Source organism: Megascapheus bottae, chromosome 14 (genome assembly GCF_031878675.1).
Source record: "Megascapheus bottae isolate mThoBot1 chromosome 14, mThoBot2.hap1, whole genome shotgun sequence".
Lineage (NCBI taxonomy): Eukaryota > Metazoa > Chordata > Mammalia > Rodentia > Geomyidae > Megascapheus > Megascapheus bottae.
The window spans coordinates 30,375,872-30,401,994 of record NC_143522.1 but is presented as its reverse complement, the minus strand read 5'-3'; the positions used below and the strand labels follow the sequence as shown (position 1 = coordinate 30,401,994).

At 42.4% G+C, this 26,123-nt stretch overlaps 1 long non-coding RNA gene across 1 annotated transcript; it reads left to right on the top strand.

Annotated features, from left to right (window-relative positions):
- Positions 1–7,070: 7,070 nt before the first annotated feature.
- Positions 7,071–14,341, top strand: LOC150054925 (uncharacterized). The gene is made up of 2 exons (XR_016537613.1): positions 7,071–7,134; positions 13,960–14,341. It is a non-coding gene; the product is annotated as an uncharacterized LOC150054925 (long non-coding RNA).
- Positions 14,342–26,123: the final 11,782 nt, after the last annotated feature.

The window sequence follows — 26,123 nt, the reverse complement described above, 5'->3', positions numbered from 1 at the left end:
CTGTAAAATCACCACATTTGGCTTTTATCCCTTTTGAGGTAGGGCAGTCATGGAAGGTTTCTTACCTTCCCCTCTTCTCCCTCTCCTCCCTCTTTCCTCCTCCTCCTCCTCCTTCCTTCCTCCTCCTCCTCCTCCTCCTCCCCTTCTTCTTCTTCTTCTTCTTCTTCTTCTTCTTCTTCTTCTTCTTCTTCTTCTTCTTCTTCTTCTTCTTCCTCTTCTTCTTCCTCTTCTTCTTCCTCTTCTTCTTCCTCTTCTTCTGCATCATGGGGCTTGAACTCTGGGCCTGGGTGTTGTTCCTGAGCTCTTTAGCTCAAAGCTAAAGCCCTACCCTTGAGCCAAGCCCACTTCCTGTTTTCTAGAGGTTAATTGGAGATAAGACTCTCAGGTCCTTTTATTCCTGGGCTGGCTTTGAACCTCAACCCTCAGATCTCAGCCTCTTGAGTTTCTAGTATTACAGCGTGGGCCACACGCCCGGATCCTCTTTCTTCTTTTATGTGTGTATATACAGGGGCTTGAACTCCTACCCTACTGTTCTCTACCACTTGAGCTACACCTCTACTCACAGATTTTTCTAGTTAATTGGAGATAAGAGTCTCATGGACATTTTTAGCCTGGGTTGGCTTTGAACCTTGATTGTCTGATCTCTTTCTTCTGAGTAGCTAGGATTATAGGCGTGAGCCACCAGTGCCTAGTGATTTTAAAAGTTTCAATGCAGCGATAGAAGGCAGAATGAGAGGAGAGGAATTGAAGACAGAATTGGAATTTCTGAGCCATTTGGTAGCAAAACAGTTTTTCTTTGAGGAACCTCCACACTTTGCTACAGCAGTTGGATCACTTTCCATTCCCACTAACAATATGTAGGGTTCCAGTTGTTTTTCCCAGTCCTGGAGCTTCAGCTCAGGGCCTGGGCACTGTCCCTGAGCTTCTTTTGCACAAGGCTAGCACTCTACCACTTGAACCACAATGCCACTTCCAGCCTTCTCTGTTTATGTGGTGGGTGAGGAATGGAACCCAAGGCTTCACGAATACTAGGCAAGCACTCTACCACTGAGCCACCTTCCCAGGCCTCCAATTTTTTTAGTAAAGAATTTATTAATATTGATTTTTACATCATATTTCAAATGTCATGTTTAACAAACAAGTAGTGAAGAAGGGAATGTCTATATAATCAGTGTCCAATTTTTTTTTTACATCATCACTAACACTATTTTTTCTTTTCTTAAACAGTAGCCACCTTTCCAGGAATGAATTGGTACCTCATTGTACTTTTTTTTTTTTTGGTCAATCATGAGGCTTGAACTCTGGGCCTGGATGCTGTCCTTGAGCTTTTCAGTTCAAGGTTGGCACTCTACCACTAGACGTGGCAGTGTCACTTCTGGTTTTCTGGTGGTTAATTGGAGTTTCACGGACTTTTGTGCCTGGCTGGCTTTGAACTGTGATCCCCAGATGTCAGCCTCCTGAATATCTAGGACAACAGGCATGAGCCCCTGGCACCTGGCTCTCATTATGCTTTTGAACTGCATTTTCTTACTTTGCTTTTTGGGATAGGTTCTCCTGATACTGCTCCAGCTGGTTTCTGACTTGTGGTCTGGGACTTTTTGTGTTGGCAGTACCGAGGACTGAGCACCCTCTGGGCTGACATTACCACTTGACCCATGCATTTTTCCTGTGTGCTACTGTGGTGATCCCTCTCAATTGTTCCAAGTCCCTTTAGGCTTTGCTTAAGTGCAGAGAGCCATCCTGCCCACGTCCTCATCCGCCTGGACATCCTCACCCTGCCTGGATGTCATCATCCTGTCTGGTCATCCTCACCCAGGGACATGTGAAGGTGGGTCGTCTCTACCTGGTTCACAAGGAGGTTTCTGCATCAGAATAGCCCAGAGGCTCCCTGGAGAACCACCAGGACCGTCTCTGGGTCTGTACCAGGCGTTCATTCTGCTCTGCCCCTTTCTTTCCCTCTCCTTCCTGTTGACAGGTTTCCCATAAACCACCCGCAGCCTGTTAGCTTCACACAGAGCCTGCCTCCCAGAGCACCCGTTCTTCACGTCTCAGCCAACTTGACAGTGGGAGAAGGGGCTTGCTTCAAGTTATATTTCTTTGATTAGCTGTGAGGTTACACTGGAATTTAACAGGTATTACCAGGGATTGCCTTTGCGAACAATTTCTTTATTTTTTTACATTTTTTTTTTGTCCATTGTGGGGTTTGAACTCTGGGCCTGGGCTCTGTCCCAGAACTCCTCAGCTCAAGGCACTCTACCACTTGAACCACAGTGCCACTTCCAGTTTTCTAGTGCTAATTGGAGATAAAAGTCTCATGGACTCTTGTGCCTGGGTTGGCTTTGAACCCCAATCCTCAGATCTCAGCCTCCTGAGTAGCTAGGATTACAGGCATGAGCCATTGGTGCCCAGGTTGCCAACAACTTCTTTTGCCTGCTGTTCTATTAAGATGTTTGTCCTTTTCTAATCAGTACAAGTATACATGTGTTTCTGTCATGTATACAAGTGTACAAGTATGCATTTCTGACATGAAGGCACCGTCTGCTTTTAAAGGTGGTCTGTGGTGTGTCTACTGCTCTTCTGGTTAGGAGCACAGAGACTGATGGTCTGTTTTCCTTACCCCCTCTCACCTTCTCAGCTTTCCTCCCTGCCAGACCTCTACTGTTTTTTTGTCTGTAGGTAGGGATAACATTACTACTTTGTAAGCTTACTGTGGAGATTAAATGAGATAACAAAGCACTTGTAGCAGTGCTGGGAACCCATGGAGAATGAGATAATGACTTTTTTGTGGTTGCTGTCTGTATAATCTTTTACCATTGGCCACCAGAGTAAAGTCTATGTGGTCAACAATGTCTCCGTGTTTTGCCTTTCTAGTGATGTTTAGGAAGAACTTACTTATTTAAAGGTTTTATAAATACTGCAATTTCCTCTTTGTGTTTTTAAGGCTTTCATTCACCTGGAATCCAGAACATCTGAACCCCAGTGGGTTCAGAACATCTAAACCCTGTGGTTTAGTTTGTGTAGAAGACAGATTTCTTGATGGTATAACATTGTATTAGGAACCCAATTGATTTCTTTTTTGTTTCTTGCTATTTAAACTTTTTTTACATTTTAAAAATTATCTTTAAGTACAAAAGAATTTCCATAACAAAGCAGTTTATGAATACATCGCATCTTGATCTCTATCACCCCTTTCAGCATTCTCACCCGTTCTTACCAACTAGCCCTCTCCATCACTTTTCTAAGTTTTGTAGAATATGCATTCAATTCTTTTTTTTCCTTTTTTTTTTTTTGCCAGTCCTGGGGCTTGTACTCAGGGCCTGAACACTGTCCTTGGGCTTTCTTAAGGCTAGCTCTCTACCACTTGAGCCACAGCATCATTTCCAGCTTTTTCTATCTATGTGGAACAGAGGGATTGAACCTGGGTTTTCATGCATGCTAGGCAAGCACTCTACCATTAGGCCAAATTCCCGGCCATGCATTCAATTCTTGACTGCATTCTCTCTCCATTTTATTCAAACTTTTGAACAGCTCTTTTTCAGTTTATACAGTTCAACAGCCACAGAGTCACTATGAGAAAAGCAGAAACTTGTTATGTACCTCACACCCTACCCTCTTGATGGACACATGGCAGTAGCCTGGTGCCCTTGGCTTTAATCTAATGCCATGTCATTTAATTTTTGTTCATCTGCCCTTGCTTTGGCTCTTGAGTGCTCATTCCTTGTGTATCTGGACCCTTGTGCTATCATTATGGGTTCCTTAGAATGTCCCATCACATTCTCATTTCTCTGGTTCTGGTGTATTCTGTGACCAACCAGAGTGAATCATTACCTAATCTCTGAATCTCTCAACACCTGGAGCCTGCGTGATGCTGCTGTCTTTCTGTCTCCTAGGCAGCCATCTTTGTCTTCCCAGGGTAGAAGGCAGGTGGCAGCTCCCTAGAGTCTTTAGAAGGAATCCTGATTTTGAGTTTCACTGTCCTTGGTCCTAGGCAAGGTACTCAGCTCTCTAAACTTGAGTGTTAATCTGTGAAATACCCTAGAATGAGTGTGAGGATTGAGTTAACCAGCAAGCTCACAGTGGCTTTATGTGTGCTGATGGGATACATTTTCTGAGAATGCTGGCTCTAAAAACAAAGGTGATCATTGAGCACCATCTGGTGGTCTCAGTCTAACATAGCGCCTTGGGTGGTGTTCACCCAGAAAAATTTCCCAGCTGGTGTAAGGACTGCAGACCATGGCAAATGGATTCCCCGTGACCCTCCTGGAGCCCATTGCAGATCCTTGGCTCTGCTGTAGACAGTGTCCCAGGGAGGAAGACAAGATGCCTGAACAGGTGGTTTTACTCCCACCTTTCCCTGGATGCTTGAGAGCAGGCCCTTGTCCCTAGTGCCCCATGGACCGACCAGAGCCATCACCCTCTCTACCGGGGGATGCTGGGTCCTCATGTTCCAAAGAACCAAGCTGTTAGTCCCGGCTGCTGGTCATGCCTGTAACCTCAGCTGTTCAGGAGGCCGAGATCTGGAGGATTGTGCTGGAAGTCAGGTTAGGCAGAAACAGTCACTTGATTCCATTTCCAAAATTACCAGCAAAAAAGCAGGACTGGAGGTGTGGCTCAAATGGTAAAGTGCCAGCAGAACAAACAAGCTGTTCAAGCATGAGGCCTTGAACTGAAATCTTGGTACAGGTGAAAAAAATCTCTCAAAAAGCAAAACTTTCCTAACCACCCCCAAATGAAAACTAAACGAGCCAGAAAACCCCAATAGCTTTTGTTCTCTGTGCAGCTCTTCAGATCCCTCTTGTCCTCAGGCCTGCCCAGCTCTCTAGAGATATAGCCAGGGGCCTGGGATACAGTGGAGGTGGCTGGCGCTTTTTGTCCTTGGTACAGTGGGGGCCTCACTTAGGTGCATAGCTCCCAGGCTCTTCTCACCCCTGCTGGCTGTGTTCCCTGTGATCCAAGGGCCCTCTGACATTGGAACAACTTGTGGTCAGCACCATCCCCAGAGAGAAATCAGACAGAGAGAGGTCAGGCTGACAGGCCGAGCCAGAGCTCTTGAAGATTGTCCCATAGGAGCCTAAGGGCTGGAGCCTGAAGATATGAAGGAGCCTGGACTTCTGAAATGGAAGTGATGTCTGGCCAGTGGGTGGAGGATCTGTGGCATGCTGGCCAGAAACCAAAGAAACCAACGAGAGGTGATACCAGCACTGGGCTATAATTTTCTGATTTGACACTTTGCGTCCTCACTTCTGGGGTGAGGGTCAAAAGGGCCAGGAACTCTGTTTTGCCACCACTGTTTAGTGCTTCAAAAAGGTTTTGAGACCTTCATTTCAATGACAAAAAATTTAGTGTGACAGCAAAGATATGGAACCAACCCAGATGTCCCTCGGTTGATGAGTGGATCAACAAGATGTGGTATTTACACACAATGGAATTCCATGCTGCTCTCAGAGAGAATGACATCGCCCCATTTGTAAGGAAATGGAAAGATTTAGAAAAAATCATATTAAGTGAAGTAAGCCAGACTCAAAGGAACATAGGCTCAATGGTTTCCCTCATTTGTCATAATCAGTAGAAACCTTGGGCTCTCCTAGCAGAGATTTATAATAGAACAAAACCTAGACACATAAGGCCATATAGAATGATGCTAAATGAAAGGACCTCCAGGATATAGAAACAAAAGCCATAGAATAAGTGATTGTTGTCCTTCATGTACTATGTTATCTCTCATCTCTCTTGCTGTCCCTTGGTTGTCTCATATGGATATAGTATTTTACCTTGTTATATATTGTATATATATTTATTTGGTTATTTGAAATAGGATAGGGAAGGGGGAAAACAAGATGAGGGGTGGGGGTGGGGGGAGGGAAATGGGGACATGAGACATGAGAAAGGGTATCCATGTTTGTGAAGTAATTCACCTCCTATCTGGTGAATATAATGTAACCCTTCTATTCATTACAATAAAAACTGTATGGAAAAAAATTTGGTGTGGTGGTTCATGTCTGTCCTCTCAGCTATGTGGGAGGTATGAGTCAGATTGTGATCTAGTCTGGTTAAGGCAAAAGCAGGAGAGCCCTGACCTGGGAAATAACAAAAGCAAAAGGCCCCAGGGACATAGTTCAATGGTAGAGTACATGTCTAGCAAGTAGAGATCCTGAGTTCAAGACCCAGTACCACCAAAAACTTAAAAAAATAATGATTCTGAATCCTTGGAAGTGGTAGTTACTAATTCCTCTAAAGCAGGGAGCCTGGTCTCTCGATGCCTACACTGTAGGTTATCTGTCTGCATCAGTGAAGCATGCTTTAGGAACTGTAGACGCTGCTGTCATGGTGGCTGTAAGATTCACCCATACAGCTGTGTGGGGCTGCTCTCATTCCTTCTAGAGTGCATAGAGGGGCATTTGTTCAGGGCGAGTTAACAGAGCTCGAGTGCAGTATGACCTATGGGTCATACTAGTCGAGCTCGTATTTTATGTCTTTTAGGTTACTGATTTTTTTTTGTCAGCTTGCTAATATACTGTACAGTGTTACTAGTGCATCTAAACTTAGGAGGCTGCTATACGCAGGGTGGACTGACCCTTTTATTTTGGTGACAGGACTTTCTTAAGTGTGTGTCATTTAGAGTAGTTCTACCTGCCTTTTCCTCTCACATTGGCAAGTGTTCTTTCTTCCCCTTTCCTTTCAATCTCTGTAATCTCATGACTCTTCTAAATGACACCCATTTGAATTCTTTTTTATCCTGCCTGGCAGTGGTAGTGTTTTTCTTGCAAGTACTTACACAGTTAGGTTTATATCATATTCAAATGTACTTTTATTTAGTTTGTATTTTTTCTCACCTCTTGGGTGTTCTTTTTTCCTGGCTTTCTTTCAACTTGAAAAGTTATTGCTACTTTGCTTTTGTATCAGTTACATAAAGAGAACAGAATATTGTTTTTACTTGTCATCTTTCATTTCACCGTGAGTGGTGAAAATATGTTAACTCTATCTTTGCTTCATTGTAATGAATTTCACACCTCTTTTCTTGGCACATTTAGGTTTAGTCGTGGGCCTCCTTGCCCCATTCCTGCTGGCATCTCCAGTTTCTCTGGCTGGTTCCTTCTACCTGAAGAAGTCCTGCAGCTGTTTGCTTTCATGCAGGTGATGTTTACCATTGCCATTGCCCTTGTTTGAAAGCATCTTTGTCTTGTATTTAGCATGCTAAATGCCTAGAGAAAAGTTTGTGTCACTGCATGCTGGGTTGGGGGGATATGGCTCTCTCATACCTGTCCCCTAGCCTCTCCAGGGAGCTCTTTGTTCCCACTATGAGGCTGATAGAATTCCACTTTGCTTTCCCAAACCTTGCTGAACTGTTTGATTTCCCACTCTGGAAGTTGCAAAATGTGGAGAGGTATTTTTGAGGCTCTGGATATTGGGGTCCTGGCACTCTAAGCCTTGGTGGCCACCCCTATCCATGCTTATTTTGCTTTTTTCTAGAACTTGTCTTCCACAAACAAATCTAGCCTGGCTGTGCTGAAATTATGTTCTCCTTATTGTCTTGAGAGCTTTGAGGGGAGGGGGCTCTGAGTCTTGCAAAAGCATTTCCTAAAGACAGGACTCAGCAGGGTCTGTACAGTGGCCCAAGGAGCTCTGCCCTCTCTCACGGGGCTGTGTACCATTCAGCAGGCCCAGGGGACACAGGGGCCTCTGGGTATCTGTGTGGATCATGTACAGTCAGACAGACCAGTCATCTCTATCCCAGGTTTCAGAGCTCCACAGCAATGTAGGCTGAGCCCTGAATGAAGCAGAGGAGATCTCTGGGGACTGTGAAGTCACACTTCAGCTCTAATTCTCTGGACGATGGAATTTACTTCACTGTTACTTTAGATTCCACTGGAGAGCCTTCTTCCTTTGGAAGCCAACTGGGTTAGAGGTTGGCTGGCTTGCATCTTTATCTACCCGCCAGCAGCATATCCATACGCTTTTTTTTTTTTTTGCCAGTCCTGGGCTTGAGCTCAGGGCCTGAGCACTGTCCTTGGACTTTCTCAAGGCTAGAGCTCTACCACTTGAGCCTCAGCACCACTTCCGGCTTTTTTCTATGTATGTGGTACCCAGGAATTGAACCTGGGTTTTTGTGCATGCTAGGCCAGCACTCTACCACTAGGCCAAACTCCCAGCCCCCATCCATAGGCTTTTAAGAGCAACTGACACCTCCTCTTCCTTTTGCATGCTGGAAGACTGCACAGCTCTGAATAGAGGTGTCGGATGGCACAGCCTTGTCTTTTTCCAGACATTAGGGAAAAACGAGTCCATGGTAAATGGCATATGGTGTGTTGAGTCCATTTCTTCTGACCCTGCCCTGCCGAGAGTGGTTATTATGAGGCCAGCGCTGAATGGGGCCAGAGGCTTCCTGCCAGCCGTGGAGATGACCATGAGGGTCGCAGGGGCGGTGTGCTGCACCATCCTGGACTTGCATGGACACACTCTGCTCTGGTTATGGGACGGTATCCTTTGTTTTACTGTCCAATACAGTTTGCTTGTATTTTGTTGAAGATTAAAAAAAAAAAATCTGTGCTCTTCAGAGATACTGGTCTGTAGTTTTCTATTCTGTTTTTGGTATCAGAATAATGCTGGCCTGGTAAAGGAGTTTGGAAGTAGTCCCTCTTTTCTAAATTTTTGGGAGAGTTTGAGCAGGATTTGTATTATTTTTCTCTAAATATTTGATAGAAATTAGCAGTGTAATATCAGATTCTTGCTGATTCAGTCACGTCATTTGTTACTGGTTTGTTCAGATGTCCCATTTCTCCAGAATGGAGAATGCCTAGGAATTTCCCCTAGCTGGCCTCGTTTGTTAGCATGTTATTGTCCTCATGGTATCTGTGACCTTCGTATTGATGTGACACATGGTGGTAATGTCTCCTTTTCCATTTATGTTATTTGAAACTTTTTTTTTTAGTTTAGCAAAAGTCCTGTCAAACTTGTTTATCTTTGAAAAACACTAACTCACTTTCATCGATTTTTTTCTATCATTTTTCTAATCCATTTCATTTATTTCAGCTCTAATTTTTCTCATCTCTATTTCATTCATTTTCTCAATTGTTCCCTTCTCCTCTTGTAGGATGTAGCTATTTATTTTCTGTCCTGTAAGATGTAATGTTATCTTGCTTATTTGGCATTGCTCTCTGTTTGATACAGACATTTATAGTTGTAAATGTCTCTCTTAGGACTGCCTTTGAAATATCTCATAACTTGGTATGTTTCCTTTTTTGGGGAGGGGTCATAGGGCTTGAACTCTGGGCCTGAGGGTTGTCCCTGAGCTTTTTAGCTCAAGGCTACTACCCTACCCCTTGAGTCGCAGCTCACTATTTTCTAGTGATTAATTGGTGATAAGAGTCTCACTCACGTTCTTTAGTTCTTTAGTGCCTGGGCTGGCTTTGAAATGTGATCCTGAGTAGCTAGGCTTACAGGTGTGAGCCACCATGCCCAGTTGTTTCCTGCTTTTTGTCTCAAGATCTTTACAATTTTTCCTTTAAATTTCTTCTTTGGCATATTGATTGTAAAGAAGTACTGACTGCTTAATTACTACATACTTGTGAATTTTCTGAAATTCTTCTTATAATCCGTTTTTGCTTTGATATCTTTGGCAGCAGGGGATATAGTAGGTAAGACGTCAGTCTTGGCGAATGTGTTATCATTTCTCTGGGCTAACATTACTGTCCTGAAAGTGCTACATGTGCACTTGATGGCTGACAACTTCAACACCAGTTCTTTTTTTTTCCAGTCCTGGGCTTGAGCTCAGGGCCTGAGCACTGTCCTTGGACTTTCTCAAGGCTAGAGCTCTACCGCTTGAGCCTCAGCACCACTTCCGGCTTTTTTCTATGTATGTGGTACCGAGGAGTTGAACCCGGGTCTTCTTGCATGCTAGGCAAGCACTTTAACCACTAGGCCAAACTCCTGCCCCCCCCCCCCCCGCTTTTTTCTTTTTGAGACAAGGTTTTGGTATATATCCCAGGCTGGCTTCAGACTTAGAATTCTCTTTTCTCTTCCTCCTGAGTGATGGGGTTATAGGCATGTACCTACAGGCTGGCTTGAGTATTATTCATATATGTGCATATATATGTATATATATTTATATAATATAAATAAAAAGTGAATGAATACATAAAATTAACAATCTTGTTTGGAGTGAATCTTATGGAGTACCTTTAACCTTCTATATGTAGATATTTATATTTCTTCAGGTTTGGAAAGTATTTTTTGCTATTTCTTTACAATTAATTATTTAAGACAGGGTCTGTCTATATAGCCTAGGCTGGCCTGGAACTTGACATCTTCTTGCTTTTGCTTCTGGAGTAGGCTGGAATTACAGGACATACTACCTGGATTATTTCTTTAAATAAATATTCTGACCCTGGGATCTTTCTCCTCTTTTTGAATCCCTGGGACTTAAATACTTCTTCTCTTAGTAGTGGGTCACACATCCTATAAAGTTGGTTCGTTCGCTCATTCCTTTCCTTTCCTCTTTTCCTCCTCCTCTTCCTCTTCCTCCTCTTCCTCCTCTCCTTTCTCTTCTTCCTCCTCCTTTTTTTTGTCATCATCATTTTGGTGGCACTGAGTTTTGAACTCAGGTCCTCTCATTTTCTTGGCAAATACTCTACTACTTGAATTATGTCCTCAGCCCTTTTTTTGCTTTTGTTACTTTTTGGACATGGCAGGTTCCTGTCCTGGGGCTGGCTTGGGACCTCAGTCCTCTCGATTCTTGGGTAGCTGGAATGAGAGCATGCACCATCATCTTGTTTCTGTATTGAGATGAGGGTCTCACTAACTTTTTTCTCCAGTATTGGGTTTTAACTCAGGGTCTTGCCCTTGCTAGGCTGGTGCTGTACTACTGAACCATTCCTCTAACCATATCTCACTAAATTTTGCCAAGGGATAGCCTTGAACCATGACCCCCCCCATCTCTGCCTCCCCAAGTACATGGGATTGTATCTGCACTTGATATTGGCTTTAGCATCTTGCTCTTCAATCTGGTGATTGTTGTTGTTGGCCTTTGATAAACATATTTTTAAATTTAGGAAGTTGTTCTTTATTCCAATTCAGTTTTTAATGCTCTAATTTTTCATTTTAATGAATTATATGCATTATTGCTTTGTTTTTTTAATATTTTTTATTGTATTTAATAAAAGGGTTACATGATATTTGCCAGATAGAAGGTGCATTAATTCACACACATTGATACCCTTCCACATGTCTTGGTCCCCATTACCCTGCCTCTCACCCCCCTCTTGGTTTTCCCCCCTTCCCTGTCTAATTTCAAGTAACCAAATACAAATGTATCCAATATATCAGATAACAAAGTGAGATATTGTGACAATATGAGATAACAAAGGAACAGCAAAAGAGATGAGAGATAACATAGCACCTTAAGGACAATAATCATTCATTATATGGCTTTTGTTTCAATATCCTAGAGATCCATTCAATTAGCTTCATACTATATGGCCTTGATACATAAGGCATTATTGCTTTGATAGTATTGCATCATTGCTTTCCTGTAGTGAAAAACACTTGACCATGGTGCATGATTTTAATGTGTATTTGATGTAATATAATGCATATTTTCAACTATTTTAATAAATAAAAATTATTCATTCTTCTTTGGAATAAATAAAAAATTGGTATTAGGATATGTTAGCCTTACAAATTGAATGGAAAGAATTTCTAACTTTTTCTATGGCTTGGACTACTTTGACTAAAAGAAGTTATCCTGGGGCCGGGAGTTTGGCAAACAAAACCAAAAACAAACAAACGAACAAAAAAAAGTTAATCCTTATTTGAATGTAAACTAGAATTAATTTGTAAAATCTTCTGCACCAGAACACTTTTATAGGATCTGCCATTTGAGCCTCCTAACATGTGATTTTTTTTGCTGAAGATCTTTAGAAAACAAACCTACCTAATGAGCTGAGTATGAGGCCAAGCGTGGCCTCCTGTGTGACTGTGGAGTGGAATCCAGGAATCAGCCGGGGAGACAGACAGCAGAGTGAGGCAGGACTCGGTGGAGATAGGCAGGGGAATGGGGACAGACCTGTGTGGCTGATTATTCTCCAGGGATGGGGGGGACAGCGGCTGTCAGCATGCTCCCTTTAGGAGGAGGCACAGGGAGCAGTTTCCCAGTCACTGTCCGAGTCCCATTTGTTGGAGGTTCAGCCCTCAAAGTATTTATTTCCCTACCCAGCTGAGAACAGCGTGAGCCCTCAGGCTTGTCGTGGCCTGTGGCCGCAGGGAAGCCTGGGCTGTGAACATGTGGCATCCTGCCAGGACCTAAGGTCCACCGAGTCAGGTGGCTCCCGGTAGACCTGGGACCATCACAGCTGCCGGAGCAAAGCAACTGGATGCGTGCTCAAAGCTCCATCCTCACTGGGAGGCACGTGGGCTGGATGGAGCCCCTGTGCTAGGATTAGTGTCATTCTAGAATGAGGGAGACCCAGGATCCCCCTTTCTCTGTGCCATGTGGGACACAGACCAAAGGTGGCCATCTGCGAACCACAGAGAAGGTCCTCTTCGGGCAGTGGGTCAGCCAGCATCTTGGTCTCGCACTTCTCAGCCTTTAGAACAGGGCGAAAGAAATACATGTCTGTTGTTTAAGTCCCCAGTCAATGGCTGTTGTCATGGTAGCTTTTCACAGGCATAGGCTATGGTTCTACTTTTTTCTTTTTTTTTTTTCAAATTGTTTTCAGATCTTTGTCCAAATATTCAGTCTTGTCCTTTATCTCCAGAAACAAATAATTCATATTTATTTTGCGATCTAAGTATGATATTTCCAATATCTGGCTGTCTGTGGACTTGTTACTACATTGCCAAATATTTCCTTGAATGTTTACCTTCCTTGAGTGTCAACCTTGTGTTTATTACATGTAGGAAGTCTCCTGCAGATGGGATCTGAGTTTTTCCCACCAGCCACCAGGGAGCACTAGAACCCCACGGTTTCGATCAGTCCTCAGTTGTCATGCCAATGTAGGAAAATGACTCAGGGTTAACTTAAATGCTGGAATGCTTATGCTCGCTGTTCCATCGAGCTCATGGTTCCTACCCACAGCAGAAGGGTTCACAGGTGACTTTTGCTGGGCTCTAGACACCCCCCTTCGCTTGCAGCTGCTTTTCAAAAGGAACAAAACAAGTGAAAGGCATTAGAACAATATGTATTTTCTTGTAAAGGCAAAAGAAAAATAGCTCGGAACTAGGATTTCCTATGCAAAGAAAATATCTTCCAAGCGTAAGACATCTTCAAACAGAGCTTGACATTAGCAGGAGCATACTAAAAAATAGTAAATGGGAGTGGGGATGTGGGTGGGAGAGGGGAGTGGAAATGGAGAGAGTGGGTGAGAAGGAAGGTGGGCCAAGTGCTTTGTATGCAGGCATGAAGATGAACAATGAAACTAATTGAAATTGGTTTAAGAAGTGAGAGGGAGTTAAGGGAGAGTAATGGAGGAGTGAGGTTGATGGCTATATTGTATGTATTAATGGAAATGTCACAGTGATTCCGCCCCCCCCCCCCGTATAGATAATGTATGCTTATAGGCATCTTAATGAAAAGTAAAAAAAATAGTATGTGGGATTTTTCAGTCAAAAAGGAGAAAGCAGCTGAAGGGATAGAAACACAGGAAGAAATAAAGAGCAACAAGAACAATAAATACCTAGGCAAAGTGAAGTGAGTATGCATGGCACAGGACAGCAACAACATCTTATTGTATAAAAAGTGTAGATAGAACGAAAGCACATGACAAAATTGGTCTACAATTTGTAAGGGGAAGGAGTTAAAATTTGCATTGTTCATAGGGTATCATTAGTGCTAGACTTTGATAAGGTCAGGAAGCACGGTATAATCTTCAGGGTAAAAGACTTCATACTTTACAACCTCAGAGAGTTTGTAAATGGAATAAACAGAAATTAAAAATAATAATGAAGGAAAATAAATTGTCCTAGGTATGGTGATCCATACGTGTGATGTGAACACTGAGAAATCAGAGGAGCACAGTCTGAGGTTGGCCCTGACAAAAGAATGAGATCTGATCTGGAAAACAAACAAGAAGCAAACAGACTGGACATATGGCCCAAGTGGTAGAGAGCTTGCCTTGGGTTTCATCTCCACCACGACATCAGGGGCTGGAAAATAAAAGGTACCAGTGTCCGTTTCCAGCAGAAATCAAAAGGACAATGTCCAACAGCCTCATTTCCAACCCAGGAACTGAGCACTCTGGGGAGCAGATAAAATGATGTGAATGTTCACTATTGTTTAGGCAGTTAAACTAATATTTGTAAAGAAATTCCTTTTAGAGTCATTACCAAATATTTTTGGTGCTTCAAAGCAGACTGATTTTATCTTACAGACCACCTATGTGTGTCAATTTCTTTGCACCGAGAGATCCCAGAATACCTATAATCCCAATTGTGGATGATGGAAGTATGTCCCAAGGTCAATCTGAGTGAAGGCACGCAAACACTACACACAAAATACACCAGCTCAGAAGACTGGGTGTGGTTAAGTTGATGAGCACCTGCCCTGAAGTCCTGAGTGCAAGCCCACTGTACTGGCCAGGGGAAGGGAAAGGGGACGTTCTAAAGCAGATCCTAGGAGGAAAAGGAGCACAGAGCAAGGGGGAGAGTAAACCTGCCTCATCCCGGTTGCTCAGGCACGTTGTCAGTGCCAAAGACTGCATTGTGTGTGACGAGCTTGAGACTTCCACTTGTAACCAGCATGGAAAACCAGACATGGGCTCCACAGTGCTCCCTGGCTCATCTGAAGGGTGGACAGAGTGCAACAGCTCAGAGAAGCAGACGGGAGGGTAGGCTAGAAACACAAGAGGAAAGCACTGTCACGGCCCCAACTTGCCACTCTGAGGTGGCACATGGTGGGCGCTATGAGATGAAGACAAGCCACTGCCTAGTGTCACCAGGACATCGAGCCTGAGAGGGCAGAGCTGTACCGGGTGAGAACACCAGAGATCCAGTATTGTTCTCTGGGGCGTTCATAGCTTGGTGCTGCTCAGTGCCTCACGTGGAGGGGAGGAGGAGGGGGAGGCACTCAAAGGTGAGCCTGCTCAGGGCTCGCTGCGGAAATGCAGATTCCGAGGCACGGGGAGGAGTACCAGAAGGGTTCCATTTCAGTGGGGGCAGGTGGGGGGAGGGAGAACATGGTCATAGACTGAGCCGTGCTACAATCCCCCAGGCTTTTCCTTTATTGTGGTAGCAGGGGGTGAGTTGAGGGACCTGCCCTGCTAAGGCAGGCACTCTACCACTCGGACCACATCATTGCCCCCTGTACCAAACCTTACAAGAAGTCTCAAATGATCCCAGTATTTTTGAGAACCTTAATAGAACCTTAGAAGGAATATTGTTTCAGATTATTTATGGGAAGGCAAACCAATCTCTTATCACTCTACTAGGTAGAGTCCACAGAGCTTAACCGTCTCAGTAAACATTTGATCACATATGAAAATAGGAAAACAATGCACCCCAGACTGAGGAGAAGGATCAAGTAGTGGATACCAGGCCAGAACTGACTAAATGCTGTAAGTAGACAGGGATGTCACCATGATGGCTGTGTCCTGGATGTTTAAAAGGTAAGCAGAGGCCTGGAGGATACCGATGAGCTAAGCTGCACCACTTTTCAAAACAGAAACAGGAAGATGAAATGTACCCTGAATGCTGTTAACAGAGACTTAGTCACCAGAAGAAAACAGTAGAAGCTATCTAAAAGCAGTACCAAGGTGGCTGCGAAGTGTCCTGCACTCCAGGTGAGAGGGAGGGGGTAGAAAGAATCACGAGGTTATCAGAAAGTGATCTTATCCTCACTAGAAATGGGGGAGGCCAGAACTCAGTGGTCCAGTACAGTCAAAGTTCTAAGAGGAAAACAAACAAAATCAAACATCTGTTAAGGCAGAAATCTGGGTTCACAAAAAAACCCCATCAAGCCGTTCTGTGATGCTAGCAGAGGCAGTTTGTTGCTATTAGATCATCCTACAGGATGTGACCAAAGATGCCTGTAGTTGAAAAGACACAAATCATCAGCTTGAAGCCACTAAAGAAATAAGCACCCTAATAAAAGTAAACACATGGACAGTTATGCAATAGTATATGTGATTTTGTTTCTTTCTTTTCTTTTTTTGCCAGTCCTGGGCCTGAGCTCAGGGCCTGAGCCCTGTCCTTGGTTTTTTTTTCCTCAAGGCTAGAGCTCTACCACTAGAGCTAAAGTACCACTTCTGACCTTTTCTAGGTATGTGGTACCAAGGAATCGAACCCAGGTATTCCTGCATGCTAGGCAAACACTCTACCATTAGGCCAGACTCCCAGCCCTTGTTTCTACATGATTTTAAGAGGCACATATTAAATTATTAGTCTAAAGGCTAAGATTGTTATAAACTTGGTAAATACACGTATTTTCGTATAATTTAAAAGGGAAATGTATAAAAATAATAATTAGCTTAATTATTGGTTTATTACCCCCTCCCTCTCTTTGTCAGTCCTAGGGCTTGAACTCAGGCCTGGGCACTGTTTTCTGAGCTGCTTTTGCTCAAGGCAAGCATTCTACCACTTGAGCTACAGCACCACTTCCAGCCTTTTCTGTTTATATGGTATGAGGATTCAAACCCAGAGCTTCATGCATGCTAGGCAAGTATTCTACTACTAAACCATATTCCCAGCCCATAGTAAGCTTTTAATTCTCTTTTTTCTTCAGAGTCTGGGTATGTTATCCAAACTACCCTGTAGCTCACTATGTAGTCTAGGCTACCCTTGAAATTGCAGTCCTCTTGCTTCAATTATCCTAAGGCTGGGATTATAAGCATGTGCCATTATACTTGGAATGTTTTCTTTTCCTCCCTCCCTTCTTTCCTTTCCTTTCCTTCCCTTCCCTGCCCTTCCCTTCCCTTCCCTTCCTTTTCCTTCCTTCCTTCTTTTCTTCCTTCCTTCTTTCCTTCCTTCCTTCTTTCCTTCCTTCCTTCCTTCCTTCCTTCCTTCCTTCCTTCCTTCCTTCCTTCCTTTCTTCCTTCCTTCCTTTTTTCTTTTTTCCTTCCTTTTATTTGTCAATCCTGGGGCTTTAACTCAGGGCCTGGGCACTGTCCTTGGGCACATTTTGCTCAAGGCTAGTGCTCTGCCACTTGAGCCCTAGCACCACTTCCAGCTTTTTCTGAGTATGTGGTACCAAGGAATTGAACCCAGGGTTTTGTGCATGCTAGGCGAGAACTCTACCACTAGGCTATGCTCCCGGCCCTTGGCATGTTTTCTTGTAATTCTTAAAGGAAATTTTAGTCTTGGCCACACAGTGGATAATGTGTAATTTAGTGACATCAACAACTGAAAGGGAGAGGGACAGAATTGTAAGGAAACAGATTATATGTTACTGAAGGTAAGGTGGTATGAACTGAAACTGAATCTGTAACTGTAGGAAGTTAAACATAACCCTCATGGTAACTACAAGGAAAATAGCTGAAAATTTACACAAAATAAAATTAGAAAGGCATTTAAATGTGTTGTCATAAGAAACAAAACAAGCTTAACAAAAATAAGCATAGAAGCAAATAAGGATGTGGAAAGTGAGGGCAAAAGGCTATAAAGCACATAGAAGTAACACAGTAAAGTCAGTAATTACTTTAAATATAAATGGATTAAACTCTCCACACAAAAGATAAAGATGGACAGAATGGGTCAATGATCCAAGTCTATTCTTTATGTCCAAAGGCACAACCAGATCACCTGAAGAAGGCAGTGTGATAATGTCATTATCATACAAAACAGCTTGTGTCTTCATATGACACAAAGGACATTATGTGATAAGAAGTTCAAAGGTAAGAAGATTGAATATCTACATACTCAACAACATTATAAAAGTAAAAACATTGACATGGAGAAATAGACGGCTTTATGGTAATAGTAACTGTTAGGAATGGATTGAACAACCACACAGAAGATAGGCAAATAAATATATTTTAGCAGCAGGAGAACCAAATAGAGTTAACAGACATCTCGTGAAGATTTTTCCCAACAACGGGAAAAATAACATATTCTTGTCGGGTGCATGGAGCACATTTTAGGATGCATCACATATCAAGCCACAATCAAGATGAAGGGATTTTAGAAACATAGATACCATCACATATCTTCTCTGACCACAACAGGGATGTGGTTTGAAATCAATAAAATGCTGAAAACTGGAAAGCTCATAAAGAAATGAAATAGCATAGTCTGTACCAAACAGAGATCAAGGAAGAGATTGCAGGAGAAATTAGAAACTAGATATGAATGAAAATGAAAAGACAGTACACCAAAGTTTAGGGGACCCATGGGAAAAAGCAAACTACAATCAAGGTACACACCTGTTCCATCACCAGAAATATCCGTCGGTGCTGACATTTTCTCAACTTGGTTAAAATGGATCCTTTTCCCCTGGTCAAGTCTCCTCTCCTTCCCCACTTGTAATGGAATTGTACAAAGACAAGTCCCTTTATTTCTCTGAGATCTAAACCAATCTGTGTTATACTTTTTTGGCTTACTATCAAATCTAATTTAGAAAACTCAAGAGAGAAGGAAATTTAATTGAATTTTCCTGTATTTTTGCTATTTAACTTTTCTTTTTGATTTTCCAGTGTTCCTGCCTTTATCATTTTGTTTCTGTTTCAAGAACTTCCTTTGGCAAATCTTTTAAGATAAATCTTATTGCATCAAATTTTCAAATTCCTTCATGTAATAATGTTTTGTTTTTCCTTTACCCCAGAGGGATGATTTTGCTTGAGATAAATTCAAGCAAAGTTCTATCAATTCAAGGCTGATAGTCCTTTACTTTCAGGACTTGAGAAATATGGTGTAACTTCCTTGGGGCATTCAAGGTTCCGATGAGAAATCCACTGTCATTCTAGTATATTCTAGTATTTTCCTCTGTAGGTTACATGTCATTTCTCACTGCTTTAAGATTTCTTCTTTATCTTTGTAGTTTTCTAACATTTGACTGTGGTGTATCTTGGTGTGGATTTTTTTTTTCACATTTATTTTTGAGTTTTTAGGCTAATGTTTTTACTGAGTTTGAGAAAGCTGTGCCATTATTTCTTTGAATACATATTCCAGATTCTTGTATTCTAGGTAGTTTTCCCCCCTCCTGTTTATTTCTTTTTGTTTTATTTATAGTCTTATTTAAAACAGATTCAAGTTGGTTAATTTAGTTATATATCAATCTGACATGGTGGAGGAAAACAACCTTTAAAGAGATCGTGTCTATTATTTGACTCACTTAGAAATTTCATTTTCTTATCATTTAAATGCAATAAAATGAATTTCTTTAAATGTTAAAAATATACCCCGCCAAGTGATAATGGCTCATACCTGTAACCCTAGCTGTTCAGGAGATTGAGATCTGAGGATTTCAGATCCAAGCTAGGCTAGACATGAAAGTCTATAGATCTACTGAGACTATCACAAAAGCCAGGTGTGGAGTTGTGCCTCAAGTGGTGGTGATTTGGCACTCACTTCCAGCACTGTGCTGAATGGAAGTGGCAAATGCATGCATCCTTATCTTTACTTCTGATGTCAGAAGGAAAGCTTGCAGGTTTTCACTGTTGAGTTTGATGGTCACTGTGGCTTTTTTTTTTTTTTTTACCAGTCCTGGACTTGAACTCAGGGCCTGAGCACGGTCCTTGGACTTTCTCAGGGCTAGAGCTCTACCACTTGGGCCTCAGCACCACTTCTGGCTTTTGTGCATGGTAGGCAAGCACTCTACCACTAGGCCACACTGACTCTTCAGCTCAAGGCCACCCTACCCCTGGAGCCACAGTGCCACTTCTGGTGGTTAATTGGAGATAAGAGTCTCATGGACTTTAGTGCCTGGGCTGGCTTTGAAACACAATCCTCAGATCTCAGCCTCCTGAGTAGCTAGGATTAGAGGCATGAGCCACTGTGCCCGGCTAGTGTCCGATGCTGTTTCAGTATCAATTGAAATGACCATGTTTTTTTTTCTCTTAGATTACATTGAAATGATGTATTTTTTTTAAAATTTTTTTATTGTAATTAATAAAAGGGTTACATGATATTTGCCAGATAGAAGGTGCATTAATTCACATACATTGATACCCTTTCACATGTCTTGGTACCCATTTCCCTCCCCCCCACACCCCCCACCTGAAATGATGTATTATATTGATTGTTTCTCCTACTTTGAACAATCTTTGCATTCTGGAGATAAATCAAAGGATTTATACTCTTTTTTTTTTTTCCAGACCTGGGGTATAAACTCTGGGCTTTTTTTCTTTTCCTTTCTTTTCTTTTTTTGCTAGTCCTGGAGTTTGGACTCAGGGCTTGAGCACTGTCCTTGGGCTTTCTCAAGGCTAGCCTTCTGCCACTTGAGCCACAGCACCACTTCTGGCTTTTTCTATGTATGTGGTACCGAGGAATTAAACCAGGGTCTTGGTGTATGCTAGGCAAGCACTCTACCACCAGGTCAAACTCACTTCTTTTCTTTTGTTTAAGGCTAGCTATCTACTACTTGAACTACAGTGTCATTTCCATTTTTTGAGTAGTTTATTGGAGATAATAGTCTTAGGCCCTTCCTTGCCCAGGTTGTCTTTGAACTTCAATCCTCAGATCTTAGACTCCTGAATAGCTAAGATTACAGTGTGAGCCACCGATGCCTGGCTGACACTCACTTTAATATTGTATAGTATTTGATTTCTAGTGTTTTGTTGAGATTTTCATATCAGTATGCATATAGGATATCAGTTTGCATTTTTGTGTATGTGTCTCTATCTCTGACTTTGCTATTGAATGAGGTGACCACATAGAATGAATTAGGGGGTGTTCTTTTCTCTAGTTTTTAGAAACTAGCTTAGAACCTACTTTGAGGAAGGTTGGTGTTGTTTAAATATTTAGTAGAATTATAGGGGAAGCCATTGGTCTGAGACTTTTCTTTGTTATGAGAGTTTTGATTCACTTCACTTTTCTTTTGGATATAGGTTGATACAGATTTTCTATTTGCATTTTAGTATTGGCAGCTTTGGGGCTTTTAGTGATATGTCTAGTTTGATGGTATGTAATTATAATACTCACTGACACTTCTTTTTATTTCTGTAGAATTTGTAGTCCCTGTTTTCAAGGGCCTTTTTTTCAGGGGATTTCCTTTTCAATGGTTATTTTATTATTTTTAGGTAGTTGTATAGAGGAGTTGTCATGAAAAAGCAGTTTATGAATCTAGTGCCTCCTTGTCAATATCACCCCTGTCCTCATTCCTCCCTGTCCTCCCCCACCCCTTCCCTCACTTTTCTTGACCTGTTTTCGGCAATTTGTATCTTCTGACTAAAGGCTTGCTAATCGTGTTGATATTTTTGAAGAAATACCTTCAGTTTGATTTTCTATATTCTTTGTCTTCTCTCTATTTTTTCTGTGCTTTCATCTTTCTGCTAGCTTTGGGATTATTAGTCTTATTAAATTTTTTTTATTGCTGGGTAATGTATAGAGGGGTTACAGTTACATTTGCCAGGTTGTAGGTGCATTACTTCTCACACATTGATACCCCTTTTCATGTTTTTGTCCCCATTTCCCTCCCTCCACCCCCTCCCGGTCATCTTGTTTTCCCCCCTTCCCTTTCCTATTTCAAATAAATAATCATATATACAATATACCAGGCAACAAAGTCAGATACAGTAACAATATACAATTAACCAAAGGGCACAAAATGAGAAGAGAAATAACCTAGTACGTTAAGAACAACGGTCATACAAGATAAATCTCTTGTTTCCATATCCTAGAGATCCTTTCATTTAGTCTTATCCTTTATGACCTTATTTACCCACGTTTTGAACTATTGCAATCCTCTACTAGGAGAGTCCTAGATGTGTACAAGTTATTACAAATGAGGGAATCCATTGAACCTGTGTTCCTTTGGGTCTGGCTTATATGATTTTTTCCCAGGGACTATTTATTCTTTCTTTCTTGGCTGGGTATTTTGGAGATGGATTCTCATGGATTTTACTCCTTGAATTCACTTTAAAACCATGGTCTTCAGACCTCAGCCTTCTGACAAGTTAGGATTGCAGGTATATGCTCTGCTTACAACATACAGAGCCAGGAGCTGGTGGCACATACCATGAGACTGAGCCACAGAATCTGATAGGAGAATTGCAGCCCTGTATCCTTTGCCAATAACAGATTTTCTTCAAAGAAGTTCAGGAGTTTCCTTAGTTCTTATTCTTATATACATAACATGTTCACAGGTAGTTGGGCTATTTTTTCTTCTATGTGGCTACGTCATCAAAGTGGGTAGTTCTGGCCACTTGTTCTGCTCGTGTACAGTTTGAAGGGTTCGTCTTCAAATCTTGCTGATTTCATTCTTACAAATGTGTAATATTTTAACACATGTGGCTCCAGATTTAAGGTGTGTGTGTGTGTGTGTGTGTGTGTGTGTGTGTGTGTGTGTATGCTGGTACGGGGGCTTCAACTTGGCCATGTTCCTGAGCTCTTTTGCTCAAGACTAGAGCCCCACCACTTGAACCATAGCTTCACGCCAGCTTTTCTTTGTGATCAGGTGGGGATAAAAGTCTCATGGACTTGTCTTGCCTGGACTGGCTTTGAACTGTTATCCTCAGATCTTAGCCTCATGACTAGCTAGGATTAGAGGTGGTTGTTACCAACTCCTGGCTTAAAAATAATAAAAAAAAATACATATCCAGAGAAGTCTTGTGAATTTAAGTCCTTGTGAATTTAAACTATTTCAGGGTAACTGGTTTTTACTTTATTCTTTCTTTCTTTTTGTTAGGTTGGTTGTGGGGCTTGAACTCTGGGCTGGGTGGTATCCCCAGTCTCTCCAGTTCAAGGCTAGCATTTGTAATTACCACTTGAGTCATAGCACCATTCCAGTGTTTTAGTAGTTAATTGTGGAGAAAAGAGTCTCTTAGACTTTTTGTGCCCAGGATGGCTTTGAACTACGATCCACAGATCTCAGCCTCCTGAGTAGCTAGGATTACAGGATTACAGGCATGAGCCATGGGTGCCCGGCTTATTCTACTATTCCTAACAGGTATTTAACATTTTTCGAGCTCCTTTGTGGAACTATCTGGTATATACTTACCTTTGCTGGAGTCAGTTTGGCAAGTCATGCTGCTTGTAAATCTTTCACAGTTGTTTGCATTGCTGAATAGAGTATCCTGTTATGGTTTTCTAAACTTCCCTTTCCCTGCATTACCTTCTTATTGTGGCTGGGTTCAGGCACAAGTGCTTCCCCCCCACCGCTTTTTTTTCTTGATAACTGAAGGTTGTCTCTATTAGATTTTCTAGAGGACCAGAATTTCAAGTTATTAATTAATTCTATGGCTTTTCTATTTTCTACCTCATTAATTTTTTTCTTTTTCTAAATTGAGGTACAATTTGCATAACATACAATTAACCTTTTCAAAGTAAAATTCGGTGGCATTTAGTGGATTCACAATATTGTGAAACCACCATTCTGTTTAGTTTAAAAAATTTCCATCACTCTTAAAAAATGTCTTGCATACATCTTTTTTTTTTTCATGTGGTGTTGGGGATTGGACCCAAAGCCTTGTGCATGCTACAACTTGAACCGTGCTTCCAGCCCTTTTATCTATATTTTGTTTTTGAGATGGTTTGCTAACTCTACTTGATAGCGTCAAATTCACCATCTTCCTACCTCTACTTCTCCCACAAGCTGGACTTATAGGGCATGTACTACCACATTTGGTGTAAGTAATTGTTTCATATTTCTTCCTTTTATTGTACTAGAATTTGAACTCAGGGCCCGAGGTTTGTTAGGCAGACACTCTACCACTTGAACCACGCCTGTAGCTCTTGGTGCTGTAGTTATTTTTTCAATAGGGTCTCCCATTTGTGTGGGTTGCCCTGGATATGATCTCCCTCTTTATACTACCCACGGTAGCTGGGGTAACTCCCACACCCCGCCTGATTGATGGAGAGGGGTCTTGATTTTAATTGTACCCAAACGGGTCTTGAACCACAATCTTCCCAGTCTCTGCTTCCCAAGTAGCTAAAATTACAAATATGAGCCATTTTGCTTGGTTAATTAATGATACTCAGCAGGTATTATTTGTATAATTTCTACTTTATGAAAAGTGTTAGAATTTAAGGTGTGTGTGTGGGGGGGGCTTGAGGATTGGTGAACATTCTATGTATGCATGAAAAGATGTATATTTTGTATTTTTTTGCCAGTCCTGGGCTTGAGCTCAGGACGTAAGCACTGTCCTTGGACTTTCTCAAGGCCAGAGCTCTACCACTTGAGCCTCAGCACCACTTCTGGCTTTTTTCTATGTATGTGGAGCCGAGGAATTGAACCTGGGTCTTTGTGCATGCTAGGCAAGCACTCTACCACTAGGCCAAACTTCTGGCCCAATATATTCTGTATTTTTATGGCATCAGTTTTGTTGGATTTTGGTGCTAGAGATGAAAGTTGGGGCCTTGAGTGTGCTAAGCTCATGCCCTGCCGCTGAGGGATGGCCCCCAGTGGGACCACACGAACTCCCCTACTGACCACAGCACACACCATCTGCCTCTGCATGTGTGTGTGTGTGTGTGTGTGTGTGTGTGTGTGTGTGTGTGTGTGTGTGTGTTGCAGTTGATTTGATTTGGAGTGGGGTGAACATTCCCTGCCGATGGGGCATGGGTCCGTGTCTTCTTCCTTCCTGCAGCGGCTGCTGTGCTCATCGCGTCAGTATTCATAAGTGCAGTCTCCATCGGCCTAATGACAGCCATCATTTTCACATTTGAAGCTTTGGAGCCCGGATTCTACCTTGTCTGATAGCAGAGTCAAATCCCTGCTCATTTATGGTTTCCATTTCCCTGGCTTTGCTGCCTCTTAAATCACTGTGCTTTGAGCTGTGGCTTGCTCTGTCAGCTGACTTGAAAATCTTTCTTTCTTAATGCATGAGTTTAAGCCATTCCTCCACTGCTCTGACGGTGCTGCCGCTTTGCCATTGTGCACTATTTACTGTGGGCATGCATTACATCTGTGCTGTCTCAGTCTCCATGTGGTCTGCTTTCTCTCTTTTCTTTAGCATAGCTTACTTCAGGATCGTTTTCATCATCTAACCAAGAAACAGCTCCATCGAAATCCCTTCTGCGTCCCACGCCCACCGTCCACCATGTGTATGACACAGTCCAGTGGTTCTGGGCATTATCAGCTTTTTAAGCTGGGGGTGAAGCATGCATAATGTAAAACCAATCATTTCAGCCAGCTTTAAGAGTGCAGCTCAATGGCATTCTGGGCATTCTTAATCTTGGGTGATCCATCACCACCATTCCAAGGACTCACCACCGCCGGCAGAGCCTGTCTGGAAGAACTGCTCGCTGTTCCCGCTCCCCTCAGCCCACGCTCCCCTCTGCTCATTTTCTGCCCAGGAACTCTCTAGCCTATCTGCCTCATGCAAATGGAGTCACAATATCTGTCCTTTTGTGTCTGGCTCATTTCACTAAGCACAATGTTTTCAGGTTTATGCACATGATTGCAATTTCTTGCATTTCATTTGTAATTGAGAGAAGTTTGTGTTTTCATCTAAGTGACTATCTTTATTCCAGTACCTTTAACAATGTTTAATTAGCTTGAAGAATACAGAACCTGTGTTTGCATAGGTAAAAGGGGAGTAGATCTTGGCATTTTCAGGGGCGTGCCAACTAATCCTGCTGTGTTGTCAGCCTGAAGTGATGGCCTTTGTCTCCACCTTTTATTTGTGTGACTATTGATGAGCTTCTTGTTTCTGCATCTGCCCCCTTCTCCCACCCTTCTAGGTTGCCTTATTTCTATTTTGTCCAGACCCAGCATCTGTTTACTCATCATTCTCCCTTTCTTCCCTGTCTCTACAGTTAAACATGTTTAGTTCTCACCAACGGCCTTCTAGCAGATTCCTTAGGAAGGGCTCATGAATATATTTCCTGGGTTTTTGCACATTTGAAACTGCTTTTCATAGCCTGGGCGGTTGAAGGACAGCTTGGGATGACGGTCCTTGCAATTTCCAATTAAGTTCATTGAGGTACTCAAAAGTGTCAAGTTAAGTACGCCATTTTTTGAATCCAAGTGCGATCTGCTAAGTGAGAATCATTTGCACTTTTCCGCCCCCGTCTCATCTCGTAGCTCTTAAACTCCCCAC